Source organism: Tursiops truncatus, chromosome 3 (genome assembly GCF_011762595.2).
Source record: "Tursiops truncatus isolate mTurTru1 chromosome 3, mTurTru1.mat.Y, whole genome shotgun sequence".
Taxonomy (NCBI): Eukaryota; Metazoa; Chordata; class Mammalia; order Artiodactyla; family Delphinidae; genus Tursiops; species Tursiops truncatus.
The window spans coordinates 32744098-32767616 of record NC_047036.1 but is presented as its reverse complement, the minus strand read 5'-3'; the positions used below and the strand labels follow the sequence as shown (position 1 = coordinate 32767616).

Sequence of the window (23519 nt, the reverse complement as noted above, 5' to 3'; positions counted from 1 at the left end):
TAATAGTGGTGAGAATGGAAAACCTTGTCTTGTTCCTGATCCTAATGGAAATGGTTTCACTTTTTCATCATTGAGAACAATGTTGCGTGTGGGTTTTTCATATATGGCCTTTATTATGTTGAGCTAAGTTCCCTCTATGACTACTTTCTGGAGGGTTTTTATCATAAATGGTGTGGAATTTTGTCAAAAGCTTTTTCTGCATCTATTGAGATGATCATATGGTTTTTCTCCTTCACTTTGCTAATATGGTGTATCCCATTGATTGGTTTGCATATATTGAAGAATCCTTGCATTCCTGGGATAAATCCCACTTGATCATGGTGTATGAGTGTTTTCATGTGCTTTTGGATTCTGTTTGCTAGTATTTTGTTGAGGATTTTTGTGTCTATGTTCATCAGTGATATTGGCCTGTTGTTTTCTATTTTTGTGACATCTTTGTCTGGTTTTGGTATCAGGGTGATGGTGGACTCATGGACTGAGTTTGGGAGTGTTCCTCCCTCTGCTGTATTTTGGAAGACTTTGAGAAGGATAGGTGCTAGCTCTTCTCTAAATGTTTGATAGAATTTGTCTTGAAGCCATTTGGTCCTGGGCTTTGGTTTGTTGGAAGATTTTTAATCATTTCAATTTCAGTGCTTGTGATTGGTCTGTTTATATTTTCTGTTTCTTCCTGGTTCAGTCTCAGAAGGTTGTGCTTTCCTAAGAATTTATCCATTTCTTCCAGGTCGTCCATTGTAGTTATCTCTCAGGCTCCTTTGTATTTCTACAGTGTCTGTTGTTACTTCTCCTTATTCATTTCTAATTCTATTGATTTGAGTCTTCTCCCTTTTTTTCTTGATGTGTTTGGCTAATGGTTTATCAATTTTGTTTATCTTCTCAAATAACCAGCTTTTAGTTTTATTAATCTTTGCTATTGTTTCCTTCATTTCTTTTTAATTTATTTCTGATCTGATCTTTATGATTTCTTTCCATATGCTAACTTTGGTGTTTCTTTGTTCTTCTTTCTCTAATTGCTTTAGGTGTAAGGTTAGGTTGTTTATTTGAGATGTTTCTTGTTTCTTGAGGTAGGATTTTATTGCTATAAACTTCTCTCTTAGAACTGTTTTTCCTGGTCCCATAGGTTTTGGGTCATTGTGTTTTCATTGTCATTTGTTTCTAGGTATTTTTGGTTTCTTCTTTGATTTCTTCAGTGATCTCTTGGTTATTTAGTAGCTGCTGTTTAGCCTCAATGTGTTTGTATTTTTAACAGATTTTTTTCCTATAATTGATATCTAGGCTTATAGCATTGTGGTCAAAAAAATACTTGATACAACTTCAATTTTCTTAAATTTACTAAGGCTTGATTTGTGAACCAAAATATGATCTATCCTGTAGAAAATTCCATGAGCACTTGAGAGGAAAGTGTATTATTTTGTTTTTGGATGGAATGTCCTATAAATATCAATTAAGTCCATCTTTTTTAATGTATCATTTAAAGCTTGTGTTTCCTTGTTGATTTTCATTTCGGATGATCTGTCTATTGGTGTAAGTGGGGTGTTAAAATCCTGAGTTTAACACAGTATAAATCCACAATACTCTTATTTTGTTACTGTCGATTTCCCTTTTTATGGCTGTTAGCCTTTACCTTATGTATTGAGGTACTCCTATGCTGGGTGAATAAATATTAACCATTGTTGTATCTTCTTCTTGGATTGATCCCTTGATCGTTATGTAGTGTCCGTCTTTGTCTCTTCTAATAGTCTTTATTTTAAAGTCTATTTTGTCTGATATGAGAATTGCTACTCCAGCTTTCTTTTGATTTCCCTGTGCATGGAATATCTTTTTCCATCCCCTCACTTTCAGTCTGTATGTGTCCCTAGGTCTGAAGTGGGTCTCTTGTAGACAGCATATATGCGGTTCTTGTTTTTGTATCCATTCAGCCAGTCTATGTCTTTTGGTTGGAGCATTTAATCCCTTTATATTTAAGGTAATTATCAATATGTATGTTCCTGTTACCATTTTATTTTTTTTTTTTTTTTTTTTTTTTTTAACATCTTTATTGGAGTATAATTGCTTTACAATGGTATGTTAGTTTCAGCTTCACAACAAAATGAATCAGTTATATATATACATATATTCCCATATCTCTTCCCGCTTCCGTCTCCCTCCCTCCCACCCTCCCTATCCCACCCCTCCAGGCGGTCACAAAGCACCGAGCTGATCTCCCTGTGCTATGCGGCTGCCATACCACCCTGAACGCGCCCGATCTCGTCTGATCTCGGAAGCTAAGCAGGGTCGGGCCTGGTTAGTACTTGGATGGGAGACCATTTTCTTAATTATTTTTGTTTTGTTATTATAGGTCTTTTCCTTCTCTTGTGTTCCCTGCCTAAGGAAGTTACTTCAGCATTTGTTGTAAAGCTAGTTTGGTGGTACTGAATTCTCTTAACTTTTGTTTGTCTGTAAAGCTTTTAATTTCTCCGTTGAATCTGAATGAGATCCTTGTTGGGTAGAGTAATCTTGGTTTTAGATTTTTCCCTTTCATCACTTTAAATATGTCCTGCCACACCCTTCTGGCTTGCAAAGTTTCTACTGAAATATCAGCTGTTAACCTTATGGGGATTCCTTTTTATGTTATTTGTTGTTTTTCCCTTCCTGCTTTTAATATTTTTTCTTTGTATTTAATTTTTGTTAGTTTGATTAATATGTGTCTTGGCGTGTTTCTCCTTGTATTTATCCTGTGTGGGACTCTCTGCGCTTCCTGGACTTGGTTGACTATTTCCTTGCAATATGAGGGATTTTTTCAACTATAATCTCTTCAAATATTTTCTCAGTCCCTTTCTTTTTCTCTTCTTCTTCTTGGATCTCTATAATTCGAATGTTGGTGTGTATAATGTTGTCCCAGAGGTCTCTGAGACAGTCCTCAATTATTTTCATTCTTTTTTCTTCATTCTGCTCTGTGGTAGTTATTTCCACTGATTTATCTTCCAGGTCACTTATCCGTTCTTCTGCCTCAGTTATTCTGCTATTGATTCCTTTTAGAGAATTTTTAGTTTCATTTATTGTGTTGTTCATCATTGTTTGTCTGGTCTTTAGTTCTTCTAGGTCCTTGTTAAACGTTTCTTGTATTTTCTCCATTCTATTTCCATGATTTTGGATCATCTTTACTATCATTACTCTGAAGTCTTTTTCAGGTAGTCTGCCTATTTCCTCTTCATTTGTTTGGTCTTACCTTGCTCCTTCATCTGCTGTGTGTTTCTCTATCTTGTCATTTTGCTTAACTTACTGTGTTTGGGGTCTTCTTTTCACAGGCTGCAGGTTCGAAGTTCCCATTGATTTTTGGTGTCTGCCCCCAGTGGCTACGTTTGTTTCAGTGTGTTGTGTAGGCTTCCTGGTAGAGGGGACTAGTGCCTGTGTTCTGGTGGATGAGGCTGGATCTTGGCTTTCTGGTGGGCAGGACTGCATTCGGTGGTGTGTTTTGGGGTGCCTGTGATGTTATAATGATTTTAGGCAGCCTCTCTGCTAATGAGTGGGGTTATGTTCCTGTCTTTCTAGTTGTTTGGTATAGGGTGTCCAGCTTGCTGGTTGTTGAGTGGAGCTGGGTCTTAGCATTGAGATGGAGATCTCTGGGAGGGCGTTCGCCATTTGATATTGCATGGGGCCGGGAGGTCTCTGGTGGACCAATGTCCTGAACTCGGCTCTCCCACCTTAGAGGCACAGGCCTGACACCTGGCTGGTGCACCAAGACCCTGTCAGTCACACAGCTCAGAAGAAAATGGGGAAAGAAAGAAAGAAAGAAAGAAAGAAAGGGAGAGAGAGAGGGAGGGAGGAGGGAGGGAGGGAGGGAGGGAGAGAGAGAGGGAGGAAGAAAGAAAGAAAGAAAGGAAGGGTTATTAAAATAAAAAATTATAAAATTATAAAGTAATTTAAATAAAAGAAAAAAAAAAGAATTAAAGAAGAGAGCAACGAAACCAAAGAACAAATCCACCAATGATAACAAGCGCTAAAAACTATACTAAAAAACACACCCCAAAAAAACGGACAGACAGAACCCTAGGACAAATGGTAAAAGCAAAGCTATACAGACAAAATCACACAAAGAAGCATACACATACACACTCACAAAGTGAGAAAAAGGAAATAAATAAATATATATATAGGTGAGCTGGGCTCAGCTCCCAGCCCCCACCTGCCCCTGGCAGGTGAGCACCGAAGCCTCTCAGGCTGGTGAGTGCTGGTCGGCACCAATTCTCTGTGCGGGAATCTTTCCACTTCGCCCTCTGCACCCCAATGCTGTGCCTCCCATCTGTGTCTCTGATGCTTCCCTGGTGCCAAGCCCCTCCCGCCCTGTCTCCGCCAGTGAAGGTGCTTCCTAGTGTGTGGAAACTTTTCCTCCTTCACAGCTCCCTACCCAAGGTGCAGGTCCTGTCCCTATTCTTTTGTCTCTGTTTTTTCTTTTTTCTTTTGCCGTACCCAGGTACGTGGGGAGTTTCTTGCCTTTTGGGAAGTCTGAGGTCTTCTGCCAGCGTTCAGTAGGTGTTCTGTAGGAGTTGTTCCACATATAGATGTATTTCTGATGTATTTGTGGGGAGGAAGGTGATCTCCATGTCTTACTCCTCTGCCATCTTGAAGGTCTCTCTGAAGACATGAATTTTGAGGAAAAAGTACTCATAGATAAGCTTATTAAAAATAGCATAGTAACATTAAAAGAAATAGAAGAAAAAATGAAGAGTTAAAATCTATTCAAACCAATAAATTGAATAGAAATAGCATCTAAAGGACTAGGAGAGCTCAATTTTTATTACTGATTTGGGGAAAAAGATCACTGCAATAAATGTAAAGAAGTAGGAAATAGATAGAAAGAGATGAAAGTAATTAACAGAAAAATAGAAGACAAAGACCATCCAACATAGGCATAATTGTTGTCTTTTAAAACCATTCAAAGATATAATAGCTGAAACTTTTACTGAAATGGATCTGTAGGTCATAGGGCATGCATAGTTATAGGAAAAGAGATAAATATATGTTGCTGCTAAGTCATAGCTGAGAAAATAATAGTTTACTTAGATGTATAGATGAAAAAATTGAGTTGCTTATAAGGAGGAATATCAGGGTGGCCTTAGATATCTTTTTACCATTGTACCATGCCAGAGAACAGTAGAGCAACATCTACATTTATAAAGCCCTGAGAAATAGAAAGTATAACAAGAAATTTATACCTAGCCACATTATTCTTTATTAATTCCCAGACTTATTCAAATCACAGATTTCCTCAAGCATGAAAGAATTGAGGAAATATAGCACCCAGGATCCTTTCTTTTAAAAATTGCTTGATGACCACATGTAGACAGAAAAGATAAATAAAAAATAAATTAACTAATAAGATATTCTTTGCTAAAATATCAGTGTTGAGCATTTGAATACAGAATTAAGAATAAATAACCATGGGTCCTATAGTCACATAATAATGTAAATGTTATAAACCTTAACATACAAATAGAAAAAAGAAATAAGAAAAAAATAGTGTTTCTAAAATTTCAATTTTTCCCCTTATTTTAGGGAAATTTGGATAAGTACTATCTTCTCAGATTAAAAAAATGAATCTGAGCTTCACCATTCCTTCATTTTCAGTTCATTTCCCTTTTCTCTCTATTAAGTATAATACAAAAATAAAGTTTAATGATTTTATTAAAAACAGCATGTAAGATGTAATTTTATTTTTATAGAAGTGCTTTCTTCATATCTCTATCTCTCTCTCCATAAATATGTAGATGCATGGAATATTGTGCACCTAATATCTACCATGATTAGTTCTAGGTGGAAAAATGTGGAGAATTTTCTAATCTTTATTGTTCTGTATTGCTGCAGTTTCTTCTTTAAATATGTAACATTAAAGCAATAACAAGTCTGTTTTCCAGATAATAGAAATGGCCGTTTGCATAGGAAAGCAGACAGCTAAAAAGAGAACAGATGCCATCAACCATTTCTATGTCCTTATTCATTTCAACAATCAGATTAGATTCACATCCCCCTGTTTAGTTCCATAGCTTTATAAACTTTGAATTTTGAAGAATATTATCTGGCTGTTTATTAACTTAGGAACTCATGCATATAGACATGCTGTCATAGCACAGTATTAAATATTTTTGGTTATTGATTCCACACAGGAAAAAGAATACTTATTCTCAGTTTCCCTAGGGGAAAAATTGCTTCCTGAACTTATTTCAACCTTATTTTTGTAAATGTTGCTATTATGTCATAATGAAATATTGTCAGCCTCCAGCTAATCAAGAGTGTAATCCCATCAACTAATAGCTGGCTTCTAGAGGGAGAGCAAGCACGTTGCTAAGGACCTGTGGTCTTACCAAGCTGTGACTGATAACCCCTAGCAGAATACACAAATGCAAAAGAACAGTTTTTTTGTTTGGTTTTTAGGTTTTTGTTTTTTTTTTTTTGCGGTACGCGGGCCTCTCACTCTCGTGGCCTCTCCCGTTGCGGAGCACAGGCTCCAGACACGCAGGGTCAGCGGCCATGGCTCACGGGACCAGCCGCTCCGCGGCATGTGGGATCTTCCCGGACCGGGGCACGAACCCGTGTCTCCTGCATCGGCAGGCGGACTCTCAACCAGTGCGCCACCAGGGAAGCCCCAAAAGAACACCGTTTTAAAGAAGCAGTGTAGAGCAGATAATATCTCTGCCTCAACAGAAAGGGAATTCTTATGGGAACCTGTCTACTACTTTGCCAAAGCTGAAAAGGTGCTAGAACTCCTTATGGCATGTCTATATGTAGAGTTTTCTTTCAAACTTTCTTCTCCTTGAAGTCTTAGACAAATGTTCAGTTAGTTCTGGTTCAACTAGAATTGTTTACAAATATAAGCTTGACATTGCAAATGCTTCCCTTTCCTTCCATTGTTCTCATACTTTGAGCAGATTGTCCTGAGGGAACTATAGGTACATATGAGGTTAGTTTGTACTTCTCATTGCTAGGAAGGTCGTCACTTAGTGAGCTGAGTACTTAATCCATCAGTGTTGAATACAGTCTCCAAAGCATTGGGCATTCTGACATGTGGAGTCAATAGAGAGAAATTCTGAATATCCAATAGCAACAAGCTTTATGCTGAGAAGAAGTAATTAACGATAAATTCCCAATGATCTCATGTTCATTTGGATTTTATCTTTTCCATGATCGCAACACACACACACACACACACACACACACAATGTCATAATAAAATAAATTAACAGAAACTATAGACATCTATTAAAAGTCAAATATTTAAGAATTTATAAACTGCCTCTGATAGGATTCATTCAAATTCAACATAGATTTATTAACTATGTTCTATCTGGAAGACTCTATGCTATGTATAATATTTTGAGTAATGTGATGAACAGCAAGACTAGCTTCTTGCAAGATACTCGGTACGGAAAAATTGGAAGCAGAATAGAAGACAAGGGAGGGATTCTGGATAAAGCCAGAGCTAAGTAAAGATGGAAGAAGAAATATACAACATAATTGTATCTTTAAGACAGAGTAAAAGGTACCAGCAAAAGAAGAAGAAAGAAAGGGTCACATGGAGCAATTATTGGGCAGGTTTGACTTTAGCTAAGCAAAAATAATTTAGTATAGTGATTTTATGAAAGAAAAAAGGGCATGCATTCACGAAGCGTAATAATGCAAATGTAAGTTGAGTAGCTGACATTACCAGGCAGATCAAACTTGAAAAAGTCACCATCCTATCTTCAAGGTGTCTTCCATCTAGTAAGCAAGATGATATAAATAAATAGATTACCATGATATGAGAAGAAAAGCAAACAATAAATTGTGAATCGTCCAAGGAAGTATGGTGGACACTGTGATGTACCATGTGTATCCCCTTTAGGAATGAAAGATCTATTCCCCCACTGCTGAAAGAAAAACTTCGGGCGGCAGCCCCTACAGGAGAGACTCAGCTGAAGAGAGACACATCACTCAAGGACATGCTGCCGTGCCAGGGTCGCCACACCTACTGACTAATTGATGTCAGGGTATAAATGACAGTTCACTTATCCTGACTTCAGATTTCCCCATAAAGTTAGTCTGAGGCCCTCATTGAGACTACTGCAGGTCAATTTCTGCTGCTTCTCCCTCCCGCTTTTTTATTTTTCCTTCCACAGTTGTTAACCTCAAGAATACTCCCTTATATCTATATGTTAATTACTGTGTTAGTATCTGCTTCTGAGGAACCAACTCGGTAGAATTTCACACCACAAGTGGTCTGAGAAAGCAGACAGTGGGGTGGAATTTGCTACTTGGCTGGCAGTGAGATCACAATCGCTGGTGGTATGTGAAACACAGATGGTCCCTGGGAGAAGGTGGTGGTGTAATAGTTAAAACTTCCACTGGTGAACTGGGATGAAATAGCGGTGGAAGAGAATTCATTAGATGGTGTAATATATCAGGCTCTTGAGAAATATACAGGAAATAGTATCTTATGAGGACTGTGGAATTAGGCGACTCTTGCTAAATTTGATCGATGTGCTGGACCAGCAGGCAGAAGAAATTTACCATTTTGCCTTGGGTAATTGATACTGGTAAGGCTGTGGTCATACAGTGGGGCCAGGGAGGAATATGTCTGGGACCAGATGCTATGCTTGGGATCTTCTTGATTGTTGCTCACCCCATTTTGACAGTAAATGGACAAGTGCATTGTTGTTCCCTCTCTTATCATGGAAACAGCATTGCTTTAGAAGCCAGAAGACCCAGGTGAATTCTAATTTGAGCTCAGCATTTATTATCTGTATGGATTACGACATATCTCTGGTTCTCAGTTTCCTACGTATGAAATGAGGAGGCCAAACAGTTGATATCTAAGTTCTTTTTCAGCATTACTATTATAAAAGGAAAAAAAAAGAACAGATATTATAAACATGACACTTAAAAGAAGCCACAGGTTTCACACTTATAAAAAATGTAGCATTTCATTCATACAGTTGTCCCTTGGTATCAGCGGGGAGTTGGTGCCAGGATCCCCCCATACCAAAGTCCGTGGAAGTTCAAGTCTCTGGGTTGGCCCTCCGTACTCCCTGGTTTTGCATCCACGGATTCAACCAACTATGGATCATGTACTACGTTTACCATCTGCTGTTGGTTGAATCCACAGATGAGAACCTTGCAGATATGGAGCGCCAACTGCAGTCTAGAGAAGAAAACATAAAACCTTATGTCTTTCACTCTTGGAGTATGGTAAAGGGAACAACTCACTGCTCACCTATTATGGGATGTGAGGAATGATCAATAAAAGACAAATTCACCAAATAGAAGCAAAAGAGCATATTAAGACCGATACCATTTGGGATACCTCTACAATTTAAAGTGTGTTGTGCTTCTATTATAGAGACGAAATGGATTAAAAAGGAACATTGATAGAAACAGAAAGAACTTATGCTTTAGAATTGAAATGAAGCATTCATGCGAAGGATGGAAGTTCCATTTGATTTATGGAATCTGCTTCAAAGCAATTTACAAAAAGTTTTAATATTTTAGCATTCTACTGCTCAGCTATAATTTTAGAATGCTCAGTTAAAAAAATCTTAAGCCAATAAAATCTAATAGAGTTTTTCTGGGTCTGGCTGAGAGATGGTCTCTGTAGTAGTAAAATTTTGTAAATCCAGTTGATATACCAATACTGAAGAGGATGGTTGATACGTCATTCACACAGCTCCTTTCAGCCACCTTCTGAGGTTACTCAGGAAGCTGAGGGGCATATGGAAATATGCCTTATCAGAGCCAGAAAGTCCTCATACCAATTACATTTGCTTTGTAAGTCTGGAAAGCTACTTAACTTGCTGAACGAGTATTCTGTTAAATTCGTTTGTTAAAAAATAGAGATTTTGAGTGTGTGTGTGTGTGTGTGTGTATGTGTGTGTGTGTGTGTATTTGTGTGCGTCATGGTGGAACTCAGAGAACAGTAGCCATTACTGATATGTCAGTTGTTACTTCTTTACCTCATTTTAGTTTATTAGTCATAGACTACTTGTAGAAAATTTGAAACCACTATGAAGTCATTTTTCCACTTCAAAAATTTTAATTTTCTTTAAAGAGTTTCCTTAATAAACTATTATTATCAAGCTTATTGGAGCTGATAAAAATTTCATCTGATACATAACATTAATAACTCTATGTATCTTCATGACTTAGTATGTTTATGGAACGGAAACATCAGGAGGGGAATCCAGCTCAGAACCTTAACTGACTATCCATTGTTTCTCATTAGTCAAGCCAGCAATAGATCTGGTTTTGCCATAATCGCTGTGAGTATGAGATAATCATATTAACTTCAAAATGGAAACCTAATTATATGCATAATCTTATCATTTGGGGTTTTTTTAAATTTTTATTTATTTTGTTTATACAGCAGGTTCTTATTAGTTATCTATTTGATACATATTAGTGTATATATGCCAATCCCAATCTCCCAGTTCATCCCACCCCCACCCCCGTCACGCTTCCCCCGCTTGGTGTCCATACGTTTGTTCTCTACATCTGTGTCGCTATTTCTGCCTTGCAAACCGGTTCATCTATACCATTTTTCTAGATTCCACATATATGCTTTTTTCTTTTCTTTTCTTTCTTTTTTTTTTTTGGTACGCGGGCCTCTCACTGTTGTGGCCTCTCCCGTTGCGGAGGACAGGCTCCGGACGCACCGGCTCAGCAGCCATGGCTCACGGGCCCAGCTGCTCCGCGGCATGTGGGATCTTCCCGGACCGGGGCACGAACCCGAGTCCCCTGCATCAGCAGGTGGACTCTCAACCACTGCGCCACCAGGGAAGCCCCACATATATGCTTTAATATATGATATTTGTTTTTCTCCTTCTGACATACTTCACTCTGTATGACAGTCTCTATGTCCATCCACGTCTCTACAAATGACCCAATTTCGTTCCTTTTTATGGTTAATATTCCATTGTATATATGTACCACATCTTTATCCATTCGTCTGTCGATGGGCATTTAGGTTGCTTCCATGTCCTGGCTATTGTAAATAGTGCAGCAATGAACATTGGGGTGCATATGTCTCTTAACTTTTTTTAGGATAAGATTAAAATTAGTTTCCAGAAATTGTATTTTACTCCTCATTACTTTTTCTTACAAAATAACTGCATAAAGTTGCTATGCCATTTGCACAATGAGATGTTTACTGCTTTGCAGGTTTGGCTTTATAGTGTATCCAGAGTACTCATAAGTATATGGTCTGAATATAAGCCACACCCACATTTTCCAACCTTCCCTCTTGCTTCCTCTTTTCCCAACTTTCTACTATGCTTTCATTTGCATTACTCATTAGTTTCTAAAAATAGATGTAGCTTCCAATCACTTTCCTCAAAAATCCTGAAATAAATATACTATGTCCATAGACCAGAAAACAATATTTTTAAGATATCAATTTTCCTCAAACTAATCTATAGATTTGATAAAATCCCAATCATAATCTCATCAGGATGTTTTGGTAGAAACTGATTATCTGATTCTAAAATTCTAAAATGTCTGTGAGTATATTAAGCAACTGGAATGTCAGGCCCTGTTGGTTGGAGTGTAAAATGTTACAAACATCTTAGAAAAAGTTCTGGTAGATTCTCATAAAACTAGACATATACCTTACACTATAACCCTGCAATCCAGCTCCTAGGTAGTCACCAAATAGAAGTTAAAATATATGTCCACATAAAGACCTAAAACAAATGTTCATTGCAGTTTATTTATATTAGATGAAAACTGGAAGCAGCTCAGAGTCCATGAAAAAAAAAAATATATATATATATATGGTGTATTCAGACAGTGGAATACTATTCAACAACAAAAAAGGAATGAATAAACACAACATAAATGAATCTGAAAATTTTTGTCCATAAGAAATGTTATCTAGAAATATACATACTGTATGATTCTATTTATATGAAATTCCATAATAGGTAAAATTAATCCCTAGTATGAAAAAAATCAAAACAGTAGTTGCCTCTGGGGGAAAATATAGCGATTGAATGGGAAGGAACACAAGAAAACTTTCTGGGGAGATGGCAATATCTTTATCTTGACAAAGCTTTGGGTTACATAGATATTTATATTCACCAAAGTTCATCACATTGTGTACTTAAGATTTGGGCAATTCACTGTATGTCAATTTAAACTTTAAAAACAAAAAAAGAGATCTACAAACTAATATTGATTCTAATTAAAAATATTCATCCTTAAGTGTTCACGGGTGAAGAGTACAGATATCTGTGACTTACTTTAAAATGTATCAAAAATGAGATAGATTGATGGATGGACAGAGAAAAGGATGGTTGGATAGATATGTGATAAAACAAATAGGGCAAAATGTTTACTTTAGAATCTAGGTTGTGTTTAAGTCAACTTTCTTATATCTTTGAAAATTTTCATAATAAAATGTAAAATAAAACCAACAAATAAATACGAAAGGTGACTTTAAAATTTAAAGGTGGTTGGGCCTCCCTGGTGGCACAGTGGTTGAGAGTCCACCTGCCGATGCAGGGGACACGGGTTCGTGCCTTGGTCCAGGAAGATCCCACATGCTGCTGAGCGGCTGGGCCCGTGAGCCATGGCCGCTGAGCCTGCGCGTCCGGAGCCTGTGCTCCGCAATGGGAGAGGCCACAGCAGTGAGAGGCCCGCGTACCGCAAAAAAAAAAATTAAAAAATTTAATGGTGGTTGTAGTAAATGACCGTCTAATTTGAAATTCTCTTCACTCAATATATTCTCTGTAGTATGAGAAGATAAATTTTCAAATGGCAAGCAGAAAAGAGAGCCATGAATGAAGAAAGCATTTTAAAGTGCTATAAAAATATTGACTGCCGTGAAATTGAGTTTCTTTACCCAAAATTTTCAGTTAAACACTTTTAACCATGCGAGCATATTCAATTCACTATATAAATTCGGATTTACACTTAAATTAAGTTGGTAAAATTTTAAAGTCGGATGAGACCTTAGCAATCATCTTCTAATTCTCTAGTTTTAAAGATGTGAGTGCTAATGTCCACAGGGACTGGCGGGTAACTCAAGGTCACACAGCCGGTAAATACCAATGTTGTTTACCAAAAAGACTTTGGGAAATCTGATCCATTTCCTTTTGAAGGTTCCTTGAGCTGTTGTGAGAATCAGCCAGACAAGGGTATTAAACTCTCCAGGAACAGCCATCTGTGAAATGGGAATAATAACTCCTGTTCTGCTACTTAGGACCTTACAGGAAATACCAGCGCACTTTGGATTGTTCATAAAGCTGTGAGAAACTGAAAAACCACTTGTTATTTTCAATTTGTGTGTAATAAATCAAGGAGATACACATCTCAGGTCTGTGGATTTCAAAAGGGGACTCGGTTAACAGCTGTGATTTAACCCATTATTTCCCATAAAATATACGTAGGTCAGAATGCAATAATCTAAGTGACTATGAGAGAGAAATACATATTAAAGTAGAGCAAGTAGGGGCTAGAACACATTTAGGAAGATACGTAGTTCACCACTCTTCACCATGTATTACGTTCTCCAAGTGAAGGAGAATTTACAAGTTTTATTTTTATATACACTCTTCAAAGATATTCAGAATAAAACAAATGTAATCAAATGCATAAGTGTAATCTGTTCTCAAAGTAAAACATTAAATCTGAAGAGAGGTATTGTTTGATAGGAACCTAGCAATAAAACGTTTAACCAAAAAAAGTTTTTGAATGATTTTTATTTCATGTGGATTCAAAGTATTCCACTTTTTAAATGGTAAATTTCAATATACTTCAACATCACCTTTATCACATCTCTCCCCTAGAGAGAAGGCTGAGAAGGAATAAATGTTTGACAATTAGTTTCCTTATAATAAAATTCCCAGAAGAGCATTATAAAAAGCAAATTTCTAGATTGCCATGGATATATCTGAAACTTCTAAGCTCTGTGGAATACTATTTGTTAATTTATTAAATAAGTACTTTTAAATTTATCTATTAAACAGCTAAATGAGTGGAGAAAATAAGTTTCCATAGTATTTTACAGTTGTCGGGGTATTTTGTTTTCTTTATCTGATTTGATCTTCATGGTATCAAACTATGGAGTATCAAAAGATGGAGCAGGTATTAATATCCTTATTTCATCTATTAAGCAACTGTGGCTCAAGTAATAGTCTCAGAAATACAGCTTATTATTAACAAAACTAAATAATAAAAAACATGTAATCTGCCAAGTTCTTAGAGTACATAAGCATCAAAGACATGACTGAAACTTATGTTTTCTGGTTTTCAAGCTAGTGCTACTTCCACTGAACTTGCTATCTAAATTTATCCCTTACATCATATAATTTTTCTAATTTTTAAAAGACTGATTATTTCTAGCAAAGCATCACAAATCTATTTCTACATTTTCCTAATATGTTGGACACAATGGCAGATAAACCTAGGATTCTAGCACAGGGCCCAACAATTCAATCCACTCAGCTTGGTGGTAGGAAGAATTAAATGGTAAACCCAACTTGTCTTTCTTGCTCTTTCTTTCTTTCTCCCTTCATTTCTTCTATCAATATTTATCAATCTATTTACCTACCTACCTATTGATACTTACATATACAACAGAATATACAGTTGACTCTTGAACTACACAAGTTTGAACTGTGCGGGTCCACTTATAGGTGGATTTTTTTTCAATAAATGCAAACAACAGTACACAGTCCATAGTTGGCTGAATCTGTGAATGTGGAACCACGGATGTGGAGGGCCCAGCATGCGACTTCAGCATCTACAGATTTTAGTATCCATGGAGGGTCAAGGAACCAATCACCCCATGGATACCAAGGGACAACTGTACCATTAACGATCTAATAATCTCTCTTTAGTTCTTTCCATGTTGGGACATCATTATTTTATTTATTTATTTTTTTGTGAGTTAAGTTTCATTTGGGGCAAAATGAGGACAGCAGCCTGGAAGACAGCGTTTCAGATAACTCTGAGAAACTGCTCCGAGGAGGGGAGGGGAGGGGCCAGGATATATAGGAGTTTTGCAACAAAGAGCAGGTAATTGGGAACGTCAAAGATTATTGTTAAATAAAGAAAACCAGATATCTCAAGTTAAGGAATTTAGCACTTTTCTATATATGGGAAGATGCAAGGGTCTGGGCTCACTGAAATCATTCTTCTGATATGCACCTTAGCTATCTGGGCCCTGTATTCACATCCTGAGTTTCCTCAGGGCTCACCAGTTCATGTTGGAGGGCTGCAATCATTGGTGACTGTGGCATCCTTTGTTTATTGATATGGCAGGAAATATTCCATTTATAAATATTCCATTCCATTTCTAAATATTCCATTTATCAGTCCCTCCTCTTGGTCGGAAATTCGACCAATGTTAGGGAGACATTTCATGACCAAATTTTGTCCCACGGCACTGGGAGGCTCATCCCAGATCAGGCAAAAATTTCTTGTTGATACGCCACTTCAGGTGTTAATTTTCAGATTAGGCCCTTGTTTAATAATCAGATTAAAAATTCTCTGGATCCTCTGTCTTACTAGTCTATTATGATACAGGAAATGTTTTCCCTGTTGCATCTTCCCATATTTAGAGTTGCACTATTACAATCAGTGATCGCATACAGAAGTGTATATTTGATCAACTGCTGCAAGTCACCAGGTCATCATTATTTTTGTTGGAGCCTCAGTCACACATTTAGTAATACAAAGAACATAATCTGTAAGACAGGCAAAATACAAATAATATCGCTAATAACATTAATAGAGTTATAAGTAAATATTTAAGCCAAGAGCTTCCCAGGCCAAACCAGTTTTCTAAGAGGTTGTCAGACTTGGGAGTGCATCACTTAAGGCAGAATTAGGATTTTTCATATGGTTAATTAAATGTGTTATATTAGAGGATTCATCAGGTGTGAAAACACAACATTCAGTTTGAATTGTGGCACAGGTACCTCCCAGAGATGCTGTAAGGATGTCAAGGGCCACGCAGTTTTGCAGCACTGCTTTTCTCATCATAGAGACCTAAGAATTCAGTAGGCTAAGCCTAGTTACTATCATTGAGTACTGTAAGAGACGATGATCTTATGAAATAGGGTAAGTAATGTAGCTAGTAGTATTGACAAAGTCATAATGCAGCAGGGAGACACAATCATAAACAATTTGGAAACAAAGAACAAATTAAAATAATTAGTATAACTAGTTGTAATCCAGTTGCAATAAACCATCAAGTCCATAGGAGAGCCAGCTGGAGAAGCCACATTCTGGCAGGATCAGGTAGAGTGAAAAAGAGAACCGCTTTATCTTTGTTTACAAGTGCATACTTTATCAACTTATAGGTCATAGCATAAGATAAAAGGTTTTTCTGAAAAACAAAGATTAAAGCTAGTATATTTCCCAGAGTCATAGAGTTATAAATCTTATTCATCAGTTCATTCAGTCCCATGTAATTGATTCCTGTTGATTTGGATGAAGTAATCAGGTTTTCTGTCATTTGTTACATAGTACAGTGGTATTATCTAAAGGCCATCAGAAACATGTTTGTTTAAAAAGTTCTTTTTAGGAGTCTTCTTGAAAATCTTCATTTTGTAAGTGTCATGACAAAACTGAAAATAGCATGGTTAAAGATCTGAGTATAATGCAATTAGTAGGAAACTTGGATATTTCTGTGACATATAATGTTTGAGAATAATAGAATTATGACATTGTATCAAGACATATGAGATGTTAGGGATTTCATATAAATTTTGGAATATCTATATTGATAATATGTATCCATACACTGTAACCTAAGGTTCCTCTCCAATCACTTGACAATGTTTCTGAAGTAATTAAACATACCAAATAAACTTAGTTTAAAATTCATCTCTGAGATGTCTTAGGATGTTCCTTCGAAGCATCCCAGAGTCAGCTGGAGGCTAGAAGAGCTTTAGTTAGATTTTGAGAAATTTGTTAAAAATATCAAAAAGGTTTAAAAACACAACAGGATCATAGGTCACTGTGAAACAATACTTATTCATTTAACCAAAGTTGCAAAACGATTAAAAGCAAACAACAAATATGGATCACTTAAGGGCAGTCTATATTTTGGATCTTCCTGCAAGCTCCAACATGTCCACCCACACCATTGATTTTATACTTTCTTGGATTGATGACCTTCTGTGACATTCTCTCTTTTCTCCAGTTCTTACCGTATTTGTGTTGGGTCTGATTTGTGTAGTGAACATCTTCGTATAATCTATCTAGTGACCTTGTGTTCCTGACTCTATCCTGAAAGTTATCATTGTGATGCCAGAAAACAAGTAGGACTTTATTTCCTGATGGCATGTTGAGTGGTTGCATTTACCCTGTACTTTTTGTTTCCAGACAATTCCACATGAGAAATAGGCACCAGGAAGATATATGAAGCAGATTGTGGAGGTTCTGTGACATCATTATTTTTTAGCTCTGTATTAGCTATTTTATAAGAAAAGATACCTAAATTACATGGCTTCATATGAGATGAAGACAGTTGCAGTGTGATAAAGAGAAATAGGTAGCAAAAATACTAAGTAGAAGCAGTAAGAAATATTATGGTAGACTTTGTAGGACACCAGATCTTTTGAGTTCATTTATAAATACTGTCAATAAATAATTACAAAATTTTATCATGTTTCAAACTCTACTCTAAATCTGGGAGCTTGAAGAACAAAATGCTGATTGTGAGATGGCTTTAGCTTAAATGACAGGTTTAGATTTTATTCTGCAGACATTATGAAGCTTTGGAAGGTTTGTATTTGTTTTAGTATGGTTTGGTTTTGGTTTAATCAGAGAAAAATCCATTCTGGATTTTTATAAGATGAAGTATACGATTCATAGGAAAGAAAAACTGAAAACATGGTGCCCAGTTGAAAGCCAATGGAGGAATCAAGAGAGGAAAATGTAAGGGCCTGAGTTGAGGCAGTTACAGTGGGTGTAGAGAAGGGGCAGAATCAAATAATACTTAGGAAGTAGAGTAAAGGATATGCTGAATGAATAGATGTTTACATCAAGTAAAGAGAGGGATACAATGCTCTGAATTTCCCGTTTGGAAAAGTAACAATTCCAGTCAAACTGAACATTGGAAGAAATGTTTTCTTTTCGGTCCTTCTATTTTTGTCAAGGCAGTATGTGTTGAAGAAAAACGATTTGAATTAAATTTGGAAAATGTCACTTACCTGCTCTCCTCAGATAAATTTGCAAGCACTTGGTCAGAATTCTACACAAGGCGTGGTAGATGGTGGCTATGGAGGGGAGCAGCAACTAATTTGCCTAGATACTTGCAGTACAGGAAGAAGGTGGGGATAGGGAACTGTTAACTCTAAAGAACATATAAATCTGAGTGTTTTGGGTTTCATTGGGGAATAGAGAAACTTTTCTTTTTACTTTTACTCAAAACTCATGGGTGTAAGTATCTAGATACTTGAGCATGGGTTATCTTATCCACTAAGGAGCCCAGACCCCCAAATATTTCAGTGAATCTTCAGAGTAAGGCCACATATGTGTCCAGAACAGGTCTGCGGAATGCTCCTCTGTCTGGCCTCTTAGTACAACTCAACAGTGCTCTTAAACCACTTTCAGGTCACGGCTGCTCATACCAGCTGGGCAGTCACTGCCTCCTTGCCATTTTCTAGGCCAAATAAGTATTGCCATTGTTCTATTTGCTCCTCCACATTTCCAGGAGGAATTGATACCTTTTTCTACATCTGAGGTGTGATGAGTTCAGCTCTATCCTCCTCTGTGTGCTGGGTGGTCTCCCACCACAGGGGGCCAAAAGCAGCACAAAGAAGACAAGAAAACACTTCCTTCAGCTTCAGATCTTTAAAACTTCTGAACCTGTGGGGATAAACAGAATATGGATGTTGTCACCTTTCCTTCATTATCTGGCTCTTACCTAGGGCCTCTGAACTCAATGAACCTAGCTCTGTAATAAGCAATCAACCACCAGTCATATCAATTTATATATTTGTTTGGGAAGGAAAACTTTATCCTATTGTCCAGAAGCATCTAAACCCAGGCTTCTCCTCTCCTAGAGCATCAGCATGGCAGGTTACAAATAAAACTCAACAACCTAATAAGACAGAATGTAACACTTTCTTCTTTGCTGTCAACATGGCATCCGGGACAGCCATCCCCCACTTCCATACCAATGGCTCCAGCCCTCCTCACCCTTTTACTTGAACTTCATATTCACCCAATGTGGTCTGTGCACAACAGTTAGAAAAATTAGTATTGTTTGGACCCCACCACTGTTCACCTGATCCCACTAATTGGGCATAAGCTTATTACTTTGCTCACTTCAAAAATTTGGCTCCAATTCCCATGGAATTGAGAAGAGACCGATTGTTTGTTTTGGTGTCTATGAGATTCACATTTAAAAATTTTTTGCAGGGTTTGGGGCGAGGGAGATTCCAAAATGCTCTCTCAATTTCTGCCCAGAGGAGGATTCAACCTTTAAATTTTTGTTGGTTAGAATTTGTGCTTTTACCTTTTTTTTTTAACATGTGCTGCCTACTGTGTCTGTAGCAATCAAAGGCTTATGATATTTTATTATTTGCTAGTCAGTTAAATCAGCAGGATCTGTCTATATTTAATAACCAGTGGTAGTGGAAATGAATTCATCCTATAATTTAAATAATGAGTAAAAATACATAACTAATGAACATTTTTTGGAGCCAATTATTTTTTCCTAAGTTAAAAAAATGATGTAGAAAATGTTTGTGCCTTGATTTTCATTGTTTTCCTTCCTAAGGCTATCTAATTGTATCTTCTCATAGTACTCCTGAGCATTCAGGAAGCATGCTTACCCATCAGGAAACAGAATTAAATGGACAATAAACTTTTTCAAGTTTCTTCATGGACTGAAAAGCAGTTCCTAGGACCCATGACTTTTATATTGCAATTCTCTGATTAATAAATTATATAGCTACTAAACATGCAAGAGCACTGTGTAGATGAAAATCAATTTAAATGAAATTAGTTTAGTGTTAGCCAACCTCTATCTTTCCACATACCCTCCAAACAATCCCTCCTCTAGGTAAACACACCTACAAATTGAGTTTCTGGAATTCTACAAACACTGTCCTTTAAAAACTTTAAATATTTCCCATTTAAAAAATGTAAAGATCCTTTTTTCTTAAGACTTCCTTCCTTCATTTTTTTTTTTTTTTTTAATTTTTTAAAATTTTTTTGCGGTATGCGAGCCTCTCACTGTTGTGGCCTCTCCCATTGCGGAGCACAGGCTCCAGACACGCAGGCTCAGCGGCCATGGCTCGCGGGCCCAGCCGCTCCGTGGCATGTGGGATCCTCCCGGACCAGGGCACGAACCCACGTCCCCTGCATTGGCAGGCGGACTCTCAACCACTGCGCCACCAGGGAAGCCCGCTTCATTTTTTAAATTGAGTTTAAACATTATAAAGAAGTAAAAGTATCATCTTTTTGAGGTTGAGTTTATTTTATTTTATTTTTTAAAAGTAAAGGCTAAGTAGAGAACTATATTAGCACTAGTATCTCAGTTCAGATACAATTTAATTATTCTTGTATGGCATGGTTACTGGTTGAAGAAAAATTTCAAACTTATTAAAATGATAGAACCTAAACAGCTAATTGTGTTACCTTATGTTGCTGAGGAAATACATGAAGTACTTTCAGCTGTAATTAGAAATGTTAACTTCTTTTTTATTTGAATTATAAATGATGGAAAGAACTAAATCAAATGGCAAACATACAGGGCTCTTTCTAAATTAAAAAGCGAAAATAATTTATTACTGTTATATTTGCTCTCAAAGGGCACTGTGGCTTTCTTGATTTGACTGTTTTAGATTTTGCCAATCTGTACCTCTCCATGTTTTATAATCACCAATTATTCATCTCCAAAGAAGTCAGAAAATGTGAAAATTGTTTTCATCTGGTCATTAAAATGGTACATTATATTTCTATTAGAGTGAAGTTTATGAGGGAGTTGTTCATGTAAAGTCTCTTCTAGAGATCATTAACATTAGGCTAACCTCTGCTAGGTAATCCTGATGTGTGTTAGGAAAATTAATCCAATGTAACTGTGCATAGTACATTGAAATAAGGGATGTCTGAAGGCAGTAAGGTCAGTTATGAAACCGTCTCAAAATTCAAGTGAGGTAATTATGTCTGAGTTACTCCTGCACATGGAAAGGAATAAAGCTTGAGAGATAAGGGAGAGGATAATATAAAAGGATATTGAGACTGTGTGTGGACCAATTCTTTTTTAAAAACAAAATTTTATAAGGTATGCAGTGAACAGAGATAGTGTTAGTGGAGAAAGACTCAAAGAAAAATGCGGATTCATGATTGAGAGAACAAAATATTAGTTGAACTGTAGGCTTAAATTGAGTTTGAAGTCCTTACTGGAATATATAGGTGAAGATATTCCACAAGCAAATGACATTGGAAACATATAAGGGCAGAGTGTAGGAGATAAATTAGGACAAGTGCTAAATTTAGTAATCTACATCAGTACTTTTCAATTTTAATGTGGATATGAATCATCTGGGATTTCAAAAATACATTTTTTGGCCTAAAGGTCTGAGCTGGGGCATGAGATTCTGTGTGTCTGATAAGCTTCTAGGTCATACTCAAGTTATTGGTCTAATGACCATGCTTTGGATAGTAAATATATCATTTGTTCTCAAATGTGATTACTCATTGGAATATCTTAGAAATTAAAAACAAACAAAAACAATGCCTTGTTCTCACCCCCAGAAAGTCTAATTACATTTTTGGTTTAAAGTGCAGCCTGGGAACAGCGATTTATCCCCCAAGACAATTCTAATGTGCCACAAGGTTTGAGAACTGATGTCAAAGTGGTAATTTGAAAGAGAAAAAACAGTCATTTAGATGGGTGTATAAAAGGGAAAAGTAAGACCATGAGGAAAAAGAGCCACTAGAAAGATGAGAGGACAACAGGATAGGTTTTTATAGTAAGTTAAATCGGAACAGGGTACAAGTCAAAGCAGAAGAGCGAATAAAAGGTAACTACTATTATTAAACACTCTAGAGGTTTTAAAAAAACATGAAGCCAGAGTACATGACATTAGATTTAGTGACTGGGAGGCTGATAGTGATCTTAAGACATTTTATTTGGGGTCCCAGGACAGTTATTATTTTTATTATTAAAAAAAATAATAGCTTCATTACTTATGAGAATGATTATGAATTAATCTTAATAATAGAGGGGAATGTGAAGTAGAAAAGTATATAAAAACTCAAATTTTGCTATAAAATAACTAGCATCAAGATTTTTTCCATTTCATTCAGAATGGTCATTTTTTATGTTTAGATAGGCGATAGAATCATAGCTAAGTATATGAACTAATTTTATCAGTATAAGATCATAACTTTAATACTATATTATAATTTAAATATTAACATTGAATTTATCAGTAAATTAAAAAATTAAGATCTCCAATATTTTCAGATAAACATTAAACCACAGAAAAATGGGTTATTTCCTTCAAATGTATCTACACAGTTAATAAGATTATAGGAAATTTTAAAGGAAAAGTCACTATTTCTTGTTAGATGCATATAGCAACATTAGGTCACATTTATTGAATCTTTAAGGAGAGAAATGTAAAAATTAGCATGCTCATTTCCTCCTACTTCACCTCCTTCCAATTTTTTAATGATATATATTTTTATGTTGTTGAGATTTATTACATTATATGCTGTTCTTTAACCATAATGAGCACAATTTTTAGCTAAAATTTGTATTTTAAACATTCAATACTCACCAGTGGTCTGTTACCATTATTACTTTTTTCTCTTCTTTAAAAGAAATGTATATCTTGATTACTTAAGTTTCACAGTAATTTCATTTATTTGCTTGTTTGTTTGATTAAAGGAGGTCTTCCTGGGTGCTATGCCCTGAATTCTTGTTTGCTTCCATGTTACCAGTTACCCTTAAACTTGAAGGGCAATTTGACTGGATATAAAATGTGGAGGTTATACTTTTGTTTTTCCACTTAGAACTCTGTAACAAAAATAATACTATTTAGTATTTGTTGAACAACAGTTTGTGGGTCAAGAAATTTACATTTATTATCTCCTTTAATTCCCATAGTAACACTATTGTGGTAGGCTCAATAATGGTCCGCAAAGGTACCCAGTTCCTAATCTCTGGAACCTGTGAATGTTACCTTATATGGCAAAAGAGACTTTGCAGGTGTGATTGAATTAGGGATGTTGTGATGAGATTACCCTGGATTATCTGGTGGGAGGCCCTGAATGCACTATAAGTGTCTTTATGAGAGGGAGATAAAGGGAAATATGACTACACAGAAGAGAAGGCTGTGTGATGGAAACAGATGGAAGCAGAGTCAGAAAGAGAGATGCTACACTGCTAACTTTAAGATGGATAAAGGGGCCATGAGCCAAGGAATGTAACTGTAGAAGTGGGAAAAAGCAAGGAATCAGATTCTCCCGTAGAGCCTAAAGAGGAAACATAGCCCTGCTAATACCTTGATTTTGGTCTCAGTGAAACCCATTTCTGACTTCTG

At 36.5% G+C, this 23519-nt stretch overlaps 2 long non-coding RNA genes across 2 annotated transcripts in view; one reads left to right on the top strand and one right to left on the bottom strand.

The window, feature by feature from the left end:
- The window catches only part of LOC109549035 (uncharacterized), a 589831-nt gene that overhangs the window by 510027 nt on the left and 56285 nt on the right, over positions 1 to 23519 (top strand). The gene's annotated exons all lie outside the window — the stretch shown is intronic.
- On the bottom strand, positions 4575 to 8216 carry LOC141278180 (uncharacterized). The gene is made up of 3 exons (XR_012330521.1): positions 8174 to 8216; positions 7679 to 7731; positions 4575 to 4611 (listed from the first exon to the last, which is right to left on the bottom strand). It is a non-coding gene; the product is annotated as an uncharacterized lncRNA (long non-coding RNA).